General features: G+C 39.3%; 1 long non-coding RNA gene across 1 annotated transcript in view; it reads left to right on the top strand.

The window, feature by feature from the left end:
* Positions 1–1,107: 1,107 nt before the first annotated feature.
* LOC119566929 overlaps positions 1,108–13,311 on the top strand; it is a 45,345-nt gene continuing 33,141 nt past the window's right edge. Inside the window, exons 1-3 of the long non-coding RNA XR_006292616.1 lie at positions 1,108–1,239; positions 7,567–7,648; positions 8,885–8,958. This is a non-coding gene — a long non-coding RNA (uncharacterized LOC119566929). The remainder of the gene's footprint in view (positions 1,240–7,566; positions 7,649–8,884; positions 8,959–13,311) is intronic.

Here is a 13,311-nt window from a genome sequence, read left to right as displayed (position 1 = left end):
TGGCCAAAAATACAGTTCTTATGGTTCAACCACAGTATTTGTCTCTTAGCCACCTAAATAGAGGCATACATAATAAAGGGCCACCTAATGAAGACAATGGAAGAAGTTCCACTGACTTCAATGGGCTTTAGTTCAGGCCCAAAATGATCCTTACAGTACTTGTATTGGTGAAATAAAAGTTTGGCACAACTCGACTAACGAAGAATACACTGAGCTCCACCATGGCTATATATACTACTAGTATTCAGTGTAAGGTAGCCCAATGTGCAGCAAAGCATGGGATGAACTAAGGTCTAAAATTCAGTGTAAGAAGTCTTTAAATGTTTGATTTGCAGATAAAATGAAGCACCTGTCTCGGATTCAATTTGGGCTTCTATTACAAAGTGTCACATGGCAGATATGTTTTCTACATGAAACGTGTATTGAACTCCAATTTTTAAAAAAATACAAGCAATATATAAAAAGCCAAGGAGGGGCCTCCTTGCAACTAGAAGAGACTGGAGGTGAAAAGGTAAAAGTTGTTAGAGGGTAAAAGCTTAAAATGCTGTAAGTGAAAAGTTTGTCTGTCTCTCTGAGTGAATAGATTTTACATTTGACTTAGACGCTTGTGGGTTCTTTATTCCTTTTATCGAAGGATATTATCCTGAGATTATTTGAGCTCTGGGGGAGGAAGGAATTTACATGGAGGAAGGCACGCTTTGTTTGTATGTCTGCATTTGCTGTCTTTACCTTAAAGATGATTGTGTGTGATGCTAAGCAACAAGGTACCAATAGTAACAGAAGGACTAAAATAGCAGGGATGTTTATTTGGAAAATGACTTTAGACGTATATCTTTTTAAGAATATTTATTGCATAAAGTTAGTGGTCCTCTTATTGCTCTAAAAAGAAATACATCAATTAATGATGGAAGGGGAATGTGACCCCCAGATTTGCTTTACATTTCGTGCAGAGTTTTGAGACCACTTCAGTGGCAACATTAAGGCATGCCAAACATTTCTATTCCTCTGATGATGGCTTTTTAAAATGTTTGCAGTGTATTGAGTTAGACGTGAGGCTGATGCCAACTTCAGAGCCCACTGAAGTCAGTGACAACCTTTCTGTTTATTTCAGTGGGCATTGGTGTAGCAGCTAAGACAGTGAGGTTTTGCTATATGCCTATGACTTGTGATACTGTGGATGTGTATTGGTGCTGACTGTGTGGAAAACAGCAGGAAACAACTGCCCTGGGGATTATTTTTGTGAGTATAGTTTCATATCATCTTCTACATTGCTGGCTGGAATTGTTGCATACATTATACACAATATGCCCTAAATGTGGATATCCCTTCATGCCAGGAGAAGACCCAGACTGGCACAATATCATCATGCTTCTTAAAGTCGAGGAAACAGGAGTAGTATTATGGCAGAGATTTGAGTAGGCAATCTAAAGGCAACATTAAACTTGTCTGGAACTGTTCTATTGTATGATGCCATTTTCTTTGTTACTATAGAAACTCTCTAAAATATCAACTACTTTTAGTTATGTATTCCAAAAGTAAAATGACCAGGCAAGTTACTAAGGTGCCCAAAGGTACAAGGCTTGTAATGCAATATTTCAACTCTGATTTTGCTAATATTATGAATATCAGACTTTAGTGTAACAATCCCAAAGTGCTTTTATGTACATGGAGCAACACAAGAATTATAGCTGTAACTACTTTATTTATTATAACCTAGAATCTAAGGTACTACAGTTACTGTTGTCAGTTAAGGTCCAAACACACCTCTCATTTACACAAGTGAACTCAGTGGACATCAAATGGGTGTGCGCCAGTATAGTGGAGAGATGAATGTTGATCTCTCTCTCTAGATATAGATAGTTTTACAGTGGAATTAATGTTCATCTTTAGATCTAAATACAAATGAAACCTACTTAATCTTTACATTTCAGGTAATGATATTTTTGTTAAAGCTTTATTTTTATTGTATTGCTAAATGAACAGTTTATCCAGTTTCCTAGTACATGGTTATTGCAATGCTATTTATTACCTTTTCCTCCTGAGGTTAAATTTTGCCCTCGGTCATATCCCTGAAGCCCTGTTGACTCCCATGATTATGAGTGTATGGGGCGGAGGGGAATAGAATGAGGACTTAGAATTATAGATCACAGTGACAGTAATATGAAGAATTTGACCATTTCTGTTTGATCCTATGTAGTCAATCATGCTATAACCATCATCCCATTTTATTTCCTTGTGATTTGTTTTCAGTGTATTTTCCCAACCAAATTTTGCTCTCAATTACACCTAAGCAGCTCTATTGTACTATACCACCATCAACGCTCAAATCTCAGCACTCACTGTGGAGCTTTCAGCTTTCCATTTGCTTCAATCCAACAACAGCTAAAGCATAAATAATACCTTAGAAGATATACCTCTGTGACTGAGAACCTGTGCTGGGTTTAAGTTGAGGATCAATTGTCTTCAGCCTCTCCTTGGAGCTCTTCTTGGAGATAGCTCACAGAAATAGATTTTAATTGGAATTTGTCTCAGAGAAAGCAAAGTTTATTGAATGGAAATAGAGAATTAATGGAAAAAAAGGTAAATTGCATAGCTGTCTACCACAATCTAGGGTCATCAAAAGCTTTGGTAGCTATAGAGCAAGGTTCTTTTGTGTAGCAGGTGAAGTTTAAGCAGTAAAAATATTTGAATCCTAGATTCAGCCAGGACCCTCTTGATAATTTGCCTCCAGTTTTCATGTTTATAGATGATGACACAGCTGGTTGGAGTGCCACATGTGCTGCTTCACAGAGGACCAACCCTGTTTTCCTTCCATCAATATTGCTAGGGAGTGGTCTTATTCATATGATGTTCCTCTTCTGCTTGATGACATGTAATTGTTAGCAGGCACTCCAGCAGGCAAATATATTGGCCGGCGTTTTGGTGTATATGAACTGCCAGAAAGTGCCTAATCTTCTGTAGAGATATTTTTTTCTACTGCTGCTACTACTCTTCTTCAGGAAAGTGATGAAGTTGCTCTTTTAGTTAAAGTAGGAGAGCCAGGTGTCTGCTTTTTCAAACCTATGTTCTAGCCCCAAGCCCCGTTAGGTGACTTCCAAGACATCTGTGTGTATAGCACATGGATTTGTTACAACAGGAGGAATGTAGAGTTTCTATGTATGATCTTTTTTCATAACTATTCTGCAATGAACATTTAGATCTGCATGCAAAGCTTCCCAGAGTCTGGCATGGTAGGATCTGGGTTTTTAATTCATCCCAATTCACAGATACGATCCATCTGTAAAATTTGGATCCCATTTACAATCCAAACTTCCCCAAAGATCCGGATTATTCAGATCTGGAGTTTTGGTTCACGGCCATCTCTTTTCAATGTAAGAAGAAGAGCATTTTTCTTTAGTAGTATGTGGAGATGTTCATAACACATAATCATATGACATCTTGTTTAGAAACATCAGTTTAATAATCTTCCCATAATTTACACTGTCATGTATTGTTCAGACTGGGAAAACCATAAACGAGAATGTCCCCAACTATATGGTGGAATAGATCATCTTAGTCATGATGGAGACAGAAATGCTTCCTTGCTCATTTCCATGTAAATTTTGCATTAGTGTTTTACACAGATATCAGACCTCATACCAAAGAAGACTATAATTTTTTACCCTGATTTTTATCACCACGGTGAGGCAAATTATATCCTCAAATGCATGCTTTGATTTGTCTCTTTGAGTTTGATATCAAAAAGAGAAGAGACTATGCTTCAACTTATTGAAAATGTTTTCTTGGGTTTTATTATATGGATTTATACTGAGATTTAGGGAATCCCTCATTCTTTTTCTTTTATTGCTTTCATGATAGCAAATAAACATTTTAAAAGCACTCCTTTGCCTATATTCGTATAACTTTGAAAAGGACAGAGGGTGTTAGTACGTGCTCATTGGCTTCACATGTGTTTTCCTTGTGGGAAACTCACTAGATTTAAAAATAATTAGCCAAAGGTATTTGTTTTTCCCCTGAAAACCATTCATGGAATTGCACATGATAGGAGTCCTTGTTTTACATGAACACTGGAAATAAAATAGGTTTCAAAGAAAATAATAAAAAGCCGAAGAAGCTCATTTCCACTGAGGAGGAAAAGGACTTCGGGGCAAACAGGAAATACGGTTTTCATCACAATATCAGAACTTAGACTCAAATCAAGCATGCAAATTCAAATCTTTTCACAAAGAATTAATTTGAGCAGGATTCAAAGAATGACCTTTTCTCTCCCCCACTAATGACCATGAATATTTACGCAATGGGACAGATCCTCATCTGATGTAAATCTGCATAGGTCTAATGGCTTCAGAGGAACTACACCAATACACAAATATACCAATGTGCAGCTAGCCCAATACACTCGTTTGCAGTAAATTTAATAATATTTTAAGTGACTTTAGTATATTTTGGAAAGAGCAGCTTCGTAGAGCTGCAATCCTACATTTAATCCATTGACTAGATATCATACAACACAGCAGCAACAGCACAATCTTTTCCATGTGTCTCAATTACGCCTGAGGAAATGTTGTTCCATGGAGCCTAATTAAATGTAATAGAGAAAATTTTGATTCAGCCATATTTGTGCTCATTTTGCTCTCTAATAGGCTTGAACATTGACCCCAAGAAAAGTTCCTACTGTACTTTTAATGGAAATGATCAATTTTCACTTCATTGATGAGCTACATAAGTTGTTGCACCAAGGAATGGTGACCACAACATGCAACACACGCAGCTAACAAAACCAGTGTACATTTGGAATAATTGCCAAGTAGTATGGACAGGATATTCATATGGCGGGGGGTTGGGGTGGGGACATCTCATGAAGAAGTGTGCTCACTATGTTGCATAACAAACTCGAGACTTTTGTATTTTGTTTGCAAACTGTTTTGCAAGCAGAAAAGACAACAAAATTAGACCTATTTATTATTCACTCAGCTCTAATCTCAAGCCTGACTTTGCAAGACCACCAGTAAGGAGGAGAAACTAGGTGGACTGCCTACAGAGCTGGTTTCTGAGTGTGTAGTACACCCTACATGCTGCCAGTCATCTAGGATTCTGGTGTAATGCAGCACTCACAGACACTCCCTGCAGTGGGGATGGTTACAGTATTTTTGTTCCTACCAATATAAGCAGGATTAGAACCGGCTCTGCAACCCTGAGGTGAAGTTATCTATCCCATTACACCTTTCAGGAATCCGGACTCCATTGATGGGATTCTCTGTCTGAATCTAAGCTGTTGTATAGGTAATGTTTGTGTATCTTGCCTGAGGTTATGAGCAAGGAAAGGCAGTTAGGGATAGTCTCATCCTTTCCATTTCCCCCACCTATTTGAACATCCATGCTGGTAGTAACCATCTGTAGTGGGTAGCATGGAGAAGCACCTAGCTCTCTTAGGCACATGCTGCCATTAGCAAGATGCTAGTAAGAGAGCTTGTTGCTGCTTTTGAGAACAATGGTAAGGTATACAGTGGAACCCATTATCCTTGGCCTCCATGATCCATAATGATCTTTGCATGCCAGTCAGCTCAGAGACCCTCCTCTCGGATGCTACCATTCTGTTCCCCCACCAGTACAAACCTTACAGGCAAACTTTTGTACTAGCTACTGCTCAGAATAATACAACAACATGGTACAAATCTGGGTCAGTCAGTGCAGCAGGTGGGTAGTAATTTCCCCTTTCATCTGTTATTTACAAATTGAGGCAGTGATTCCAGAAATTCTCAGTAATATTTTAAAAACATAAATGATAATGTAAGTGTATTTGACCTTTCCATCAGAGATACCTGTAGGTAATCAGTCTTGTTTCTAGAATTTCATCCATCAACTGGGTGTAATAGCTTCTCTCTGTAGGGACTATTCCAGTGGCTCTCCTTTAAATGAAGATGTCAGCTCCCTGCCTCCTACTTGCATCTTTAGCAGCTCCAGTAATGTTCTGGACTGGGATTCTCTGGAGTTCCTTACTAAAATTCCTCCAGCTTGATCCCTCTCAAGATCCTGCTAAATTACTCCTGCCAAAGCTGACTCATCCCTGGGGCTCAAGCTCATAAAAATGCTTTTGAAGAGCAAAGTTTTTGCCTTTGGATCTGGTTGCACTCACCTCCCAGTGTCACTATGTCACATGGCCATGATTCAACTTTCATGAATGCAAAAAGCAATGTCCATTTTGCTTCCGCAGTGAAGGATACAATGATGCTCTTTTTGCCTTCTGCTTATCTCCCCAAATTCATTGTCTTTGCACCCCAGAGACAGGACAACCCACTGAGGTTTAGTCTCCAGTATCTTCCCATCCCCCTGTTTACTCCATATGCAGATTTGGCTTACCATGTTTAATTTACATTTGACAGAAAGATACACCTCTCATTGCCTGTCTGGAAGAAATCCTTTTGTCAGCACTGCCATAATACAGACTTTCAGGATATATTTTCATATATTTTCCAGTACATATACACAACTCCTTAAATATCATCCATATACATCTCATGCAATGATATTAATGACCAGCATGATCCTGGCTTTCGTTTAAGATCTCACATGACAGTCTTTAGGGATAGAGACTCTGAAAACAATCTGTTAGGTGTAGTGAGTTTGTCAGGCTTATTAGGAGTTGCTGACTCAGAGGAGTGAATCCCTTGCCAATAGGCACCAACAGGACTCTGTGTCACAATCAGGTGTCAGGTATTTTTGAAAAGTTTTCACAGGGGATGATGCCACTGTCACTTTCCCTCTTTCCAAATATTAATGCCACCCTGTCGCTCTCCCCACTAAAAATCCTCCACATATTAGCTCTTCACTTCCTGCCCTCTTCCAGTTACACCAATTTAAAACTGTGTAATAATGTCAGTATAAGAAGTCATTTTTGGGAACAGTGTATTAACATTTCCAGTCAAAGACACCTAATATGCATTTTTTTACCCAGCGGTGTGTTGGTTATGGTCCTGAGAAGGATTTTTGGTTAAATGGGAAAACAAATGAAGAGGTCCTCCAGTTCTTTCCCCTTTCTTTCTCCATCTACAAACACATGCACCCTGGAACACAGGGGTTATCATGGGCTAAGGAAGCAACAAGTTGTGTGAAGCAATGTGCCATATTAAAATATTGGCAGCTCATCACCTTTTCAGGAATCATTTTCCAGAGGCAGCAGTGGCTTAACTAAACATCCCAACACTATACTAACAGCCGAATCTGATGTGCTGTGGGTCCCGTTCCATGTGCCTTGTGTGTCAGATAGGACAATTTCCTGCAACATCTTTGGGAGATGTTACTTACCGTACTAAGTTGTGTACCATTGTGGGCCAGGGATTGTATGAAATTCTGTGGAGGAGGGTAACTGTCCTCCAGGAAGTAAGAACAGCGGGGGGTGATTAGGTAAATTCATTCAAATAGTAAGATCTGCAGAGCAATACCACCACCTGGAGAGTTCATATATACTGGTTCAAACTGGATTATCCAGTGACCAACAGACAAAGAAAGGACTTTTGGATATGTAGCCTGACTTTAAACTGACTCAGGGCTTTCTTTCTCATCCAGCAAACAGGCACATTCTTCTGTCAAAGGGGGTCCCGAATCCTTTGGCCTACTAAGGCCCCATAAGACTGATGGGTGATCTCTGGTAAGTTTTTAGCATGTGTATAGGAGCTCTTATTGGTTTTTAATGTTTTCTCTGTAACACTTTCTCCTTAAGAATAAATGTGCTTGCTTATGCAGGGCTGTGTGGTAACTTACAACTGCTAGCGATTAAGGCTTCAAAGAGAAAGCAAAATGCAGATGTTGAACTGCTGAGGCAGTCTGACTTGCTGGGGTTATCACACTGAAGGCAGGGAACTGTGCAGTCTGGAAGAAATCCCTGTCAGGAGGGAAAGAGATGTGGGTCTCTGCCCAAGAAAGGGGATGGCTGGGGAGCCAGGAGCCTAGTGTGATGTCCTTGGTGTACCATGAGGGGTAATACAGGTGCAGTTGTCCTGAACTGTGCTACCTAGTATAAGAAGAAATTCCACTGATGTTGATACAATGTTGCACTGAAACTGTTAAACAGCTGATCACTCAGGGAAAGCTCTTAAGCACAGGATACAGGACATATCATATAGAACTCAATCCTTTAAGAGGCAAACATGGCCAGCAAAGTTGCTGTTGTTGAGAACTAGATGCAACACTCTTCTCTTTGACTTAGCTTCTATAAGCTCTTGGCACACATAATGGACATTCAAGACACATACAAATGTAGTTGCATCTATGGAAATAAAGCAACATTTCTTCTTGATGTTAAAGTCTGTGTAACACTTTCTTTCCTTTGAATAAATTCCTGAGCGTGTGGGGGAAAATGCTGACCAGAAGAAACAATAGTGGATGTCACTGTATTAAAGAAAAATAGTTCCTGCGGTATCTGTATTCCTTCTGAAAGTTTTTACTTCCCAGACACCAGAATGAAGACTTGGATTTTCCTTAAAATAATTACCTAGATTGACAAGACCTACTCCTAACTGAATGAAAGCAGTTGATGAGATTGAGTTAACAATGAGATGCAGTCTGCTTGGATGATTCCCCACCTGCTTTGGAATCAAAAAGCCAGAAGGGGTGGGTTGAGACTAGAAGTTTCTTTGGCACTTCTGTGTGTCCTTTACATATGCTCTCATTGCCGCCTTCCATAAATCTGATTAATTCACTTTTAAATTTGCATTCCAAGCACTATTTAGATTGGACAAATATAATTTGTATGTCACCATCTGTGAAGAAAGATTATTAAACAATAAATCATTGAGAGACAAACAGTGGTGATGCATTGAGTCCAAAAAATAAGTGCTGAGAAGCTAGAAGATTTGTTCAACCCGAGTTTCTTAATTGTTTTAAGGTGCTGACTGTTACTGGAGACGAAGTCCAAGAATGAGAAAACATTTACTGATGCTGAAATATGAATTCTAGCTGGTAAGCTAATTATACAATGAATATCAGACTTTAGTTTCTTACATCCATGCTGTGCAGTTTTAATGCCTTGTTTCAGCTGAGCCATATAAATGTATTTCTGTTTTTATACAGAAATATATGAATGTCTTTCGCTATAGCCTCTAGTTACAAAAGAAATATGCTTGGGTATATTTTTAAATTACACTTCATGGGCCTGATATTTTGCCCATTGAAATCAATGACAAAACTTCTGTTGACTTCAGTGACCCTAGAATAAGACCTCACCTGAATTAAAAGAGTGTTGTTCCAAAGATGCCAATATAACAAGCAGCAGGAGCGTACAGTTTAACCATCCTATCTTTGTTCGGATGGTTGCTTAGAATGATAAAAGTGTGGCTAGTGTAATGGAAACTCGAGGGTTTCCAGTTGTTGGAATTCTATATAAATGTTAAACAGCAGACTGTACCATAGGCATGCTAAGAATGTGGCAAAGATGAAATCCTGGTGATTGTGTTAGTGATGCTTTGAACTCCCACAGTATGGTGGTAGTTTAGCTATACTATGGAATACCTAAAAAGAAAAGGAGTACTTGTGGCACCTTAGAGACTAACCAATTTATTTGAGCATAAGCTTTCGTGAGCTTATGCTCAAATAAATTGGTTAGTCTCTAAGGTGCCACAAGTACTCCTTTTCTTTTTGCGAATACAGACTAACACGGCTGTTACTCTGAAACTTATGGAATACCTATTACTCTGGCACCACCTGCTGGATAAGAAGTAGCCTTGGGTATGCTTCTCACTTGGAGCATGCAAGTTCCAAAATAGTATAGTAGACCATGAAAAAAGAGAATTATGGTTATTCAAAACCACAAAATCATGAGCAAATAGGACAGTTTTCCACCTATGTAAATTACTGTTTATTGTCTTTAAAAAAATCAACATTGTGAAAAACGCCTCCCTATCTCCCCACAGTCTTTTCCCATGAACACATAACATACATATATATTTTCCATACTCTTCAGGAAGTATACATCTGAGCTTCTACATATAATTTCCATACAGATTGGAAATTAACTTCCAATAGGTGTCTTTGACAGTTACAGTTAATTAAAATATGGTGTCAAATTGACTCTAATTGAGGTTCAGCCGCTTACTTGAGTAACTAAAGGTTTGTAGGATTGGGCTCCTAAGTAGAAAGTTAATTGCTATCCTATTATCTTGCTGTGGCCATCTTGTTAAATACCCATTACATTCCCAAACATTCCTTAGAATTTAATGCATCAATATGTCCTGAATTACTCTTTTCATCACTGTGTAAATTTTTGGTTAATTACACAACTAGATGTGTCTGTTCCTCGCCAATCAAAGCTCAATACATGCTCTAATAGCAATCGCTATTTGTTTAATATATACATACATAATAACAAGAGTAACAACAGTGTATTTGCTGGAGAGAGTTAGCTGAAAGTTTCCTATATTAAAGGCATCACTGCGCCTCTGTTGAGAATAGTGTGTCTTCCATTGACATAAAGATTGATAGTTTCCTTTACAGAAGAGTCTCTTGGGCAGAAAACACATGGAACTTCTACCATTCTGTAAGTTCAATGACAATGATGAAGCACCACCTAATGTCACACATACTCACTGGAGTGCAGGAGAGGGAGTGAATACCCCAGGATAGACTAGAGCCTGATTTTGTAAATCACCGGGGTTTATGCATGTGGAGGACTTTCCAGATCAATGCCCTAGTTACTAGGCTTACTGTCAGTATTGACTGTGTTGGAACTCTTATCAATGAATGGCACATGAGAGTAAGTAGCCAAATTTAAATAAAAAGGAATAAATCAAGTGAAAAGAAGAAGGAGGGAAAGTTTTGATAATCAATCCTTATAGCCACCCAAAAAAAAAAAATTACACAGAAAAAAGTCATTAACTTTGGTCCTGATCCTGCAAACACCTACTCATGTGTATGACTTTATGCCCTGTGAGTACTGAAGTCAAAATGGAGATGTGAGTGGGAGAAGGACAGGAAATGTGGCACTGAATCTGGTATCACTGGGGAGGAAGGAAGACACAGTAAGAGATCTGAAATGTAAGCTGGGAGGTGCTGGCAGGACCTTGAGGGCAAGGACTCAGAATGGTAGGCAATGGGGAGCCTTGAGAGGGGAATAAGTAATGCAGAAGATAATCTTTACAGTAGTATTTTGGAAAGAGTGAGGATAATTGATGTCATGGAGTAGGAGGTAGAGATTGAGTAGGAGGTGGATTATTGAGATGGAAAACGAAAGGCTAGATTTTTCAGGCTGGTGTGGGAAGGAGAGGGAGGAGTTGAAGATTATTCCAAGGTTATGAGTCTAAGGGATAGGTGGCTGGTGTTATCCACAGTAATGTAGAAGGTCATAGGCAGAGAGACATTGGGAGAGAAAATAAGAAACTTTAACCATGTTGAGCTTGAACTGGCATCAGGCCATCCAAGATGTGTCTGAGAAATGGTCATATATCAGGCATGGCCAAATTGTGGCTCGTGAGCTGCATGCAAGTCTTTTAAACTTAAAGTGCAGCTCCCAGAGGGGGGCCCCCCATCATATTACCTCCATTCTCCACCTACAAGACTAGGCAGTGGGGAGCTAGGGGCTTCTGCCCTGTGGCGGGATGGTGGGACGAGGAGCTGTTGCCCTGCAGCAGGGTGGTGGGAGTAGGAGCTTTTGCCCTGTGGCGGGATGGTGGGACTAGGGGCTGTAGCCCAGTAGTGGGGGCATCAGGGAAGAAACCCCACATCCCGGCAGGTGCCGCCCCGTGGGGCAGGTTGTGTGTGTCTTGCAGCTCTCAAACCTCTGAAGATTACTGTATGTGGCTCGGAGGGTCAGTAAGTTTGGCCACTCTTTTCATATATACTGATCAAGGCCAACAGAAACAGGGTAGATTTCTGAATCTCAGTTGAGGTGCCTTTAGACTAGCAGGGTATGATGGAGAGGCTACTGTGCTGTACATCACAGTATACACAATATGATATTTTAGCTTTTCAGAACTATGCCAAAAGGTTTAAAAAAGAGAAAAAAGCGGCTTTTGTTTAACAACTCCCCTGTTAATTTACTGAAAAAAAAATTACTTAAAATAAGATGCAATAATATAATGTAGTAATAAATATTAAAAGTACCAGGAAAGATAACATATCTAACAAGTTTATACCGAAACAGGAGCATTCACAAGTATCCTCAATATCATCCTCTTTAGGTGGTAAGGGATTTTAGCTTAACTTGAATGACTATGAACTCTCCCCCACCCTTTTCTAGAGCTTGAGACACAGCAATTTTTCTGTCAGACATAATTGGTCCAGGAACATTTAATGTCATCTCTAAAACAAATTGGAGATAGGATAAGGGTATTATCATTAGTCCAAAAACATCTGGATGCTTTTTGGCTAATCCACTAAGAACTAGTTATGCTGGATGAGATTTTCAAAAACATCTAGAGGATTTGGGTGCCCAGTTCCCATTGAAAGGACGAAATTTGGATTCACAGTTCCCATTAGGAGGCTTTGAAAAATCTCAGCCTCTCTACATTAAACTGTGCTGCGCCATTTGTGTGGACAGCATTCCGGCATACTAAACCAATGTTTAGAGTAGCCAGGCAAGTCTTGCTGCTGAAACAGAGAGTAAAGGCAGGCATTCTGTTTTAAAACAGGTGAGGAGATAAATGTACTTTACCTCCTTATGATTCAGTAAATTCCCCACATGCTAAGAGAATTAGGCTGAATATAACCTTTGCCAGAAATTGGTTTAACAAGGTACATATTTTCTGTAAATTGTTTTTTCTCGGCAGCATTTAAAATAAAATTCCATTTTTCAGCTGGTTTGATTCTATTTATCTCTATTCAATCATGTCTATGGGCATTATAACAAACTCATCTACCCAGTAGTTATAGTCTCTTCAGAACAAGCCTTGTCGATTTCTTTTCATCAAAGCAATGACCTGAGTGTAATCTGACATTGGGCTCTGTGCCTTCTTTTAAACACTGTAAACTGCAATTGAGGCCAGATGGAGGTTCTATCAGTCTGGTTTATGGGAACACATCCCTTTTCCTCCAGGGAAACTTGCAAATACTTCACAGGAAGATGGTGGTTGGAGTACAATTAACAGGATTTCTTCTTCTCTGGAGCTGATAAAAGGACTGTAGCTCAGCAGGGAAGATTAAACTTTTCTTAAGATTTTTCTAACCAGTGTAATATGTGGGCATCAGAATTTTGATAAATGGGGAAAAAAGAGACAGAAATGAGGGGAAGGGGAAGAAGAGGCCAAGTTTAAGGAAGGTTTGATATATAAATTTAAGGTACATTGGGCAAAAGGGGTTTGATAATGGGGCAGAGCTTAAAGA

This window comes from Chelonia mydas, chromosome 8 (assembly GCF_015237465.2).
Source record: "Chelonia mydas isolate rCheMyd1 chromosome 8, rCheMyd1.pri.v2, whole genome shotgun sequence".
NCBI classification, from domain to species: Eukaryota; Metazoa; Chordata; order Testudines; family Cheloniidae; genus Chelonia; species Chelonia mydas.
This window is presented reverse-complemented; position numbering and strand designations above follow the sequence as displayed.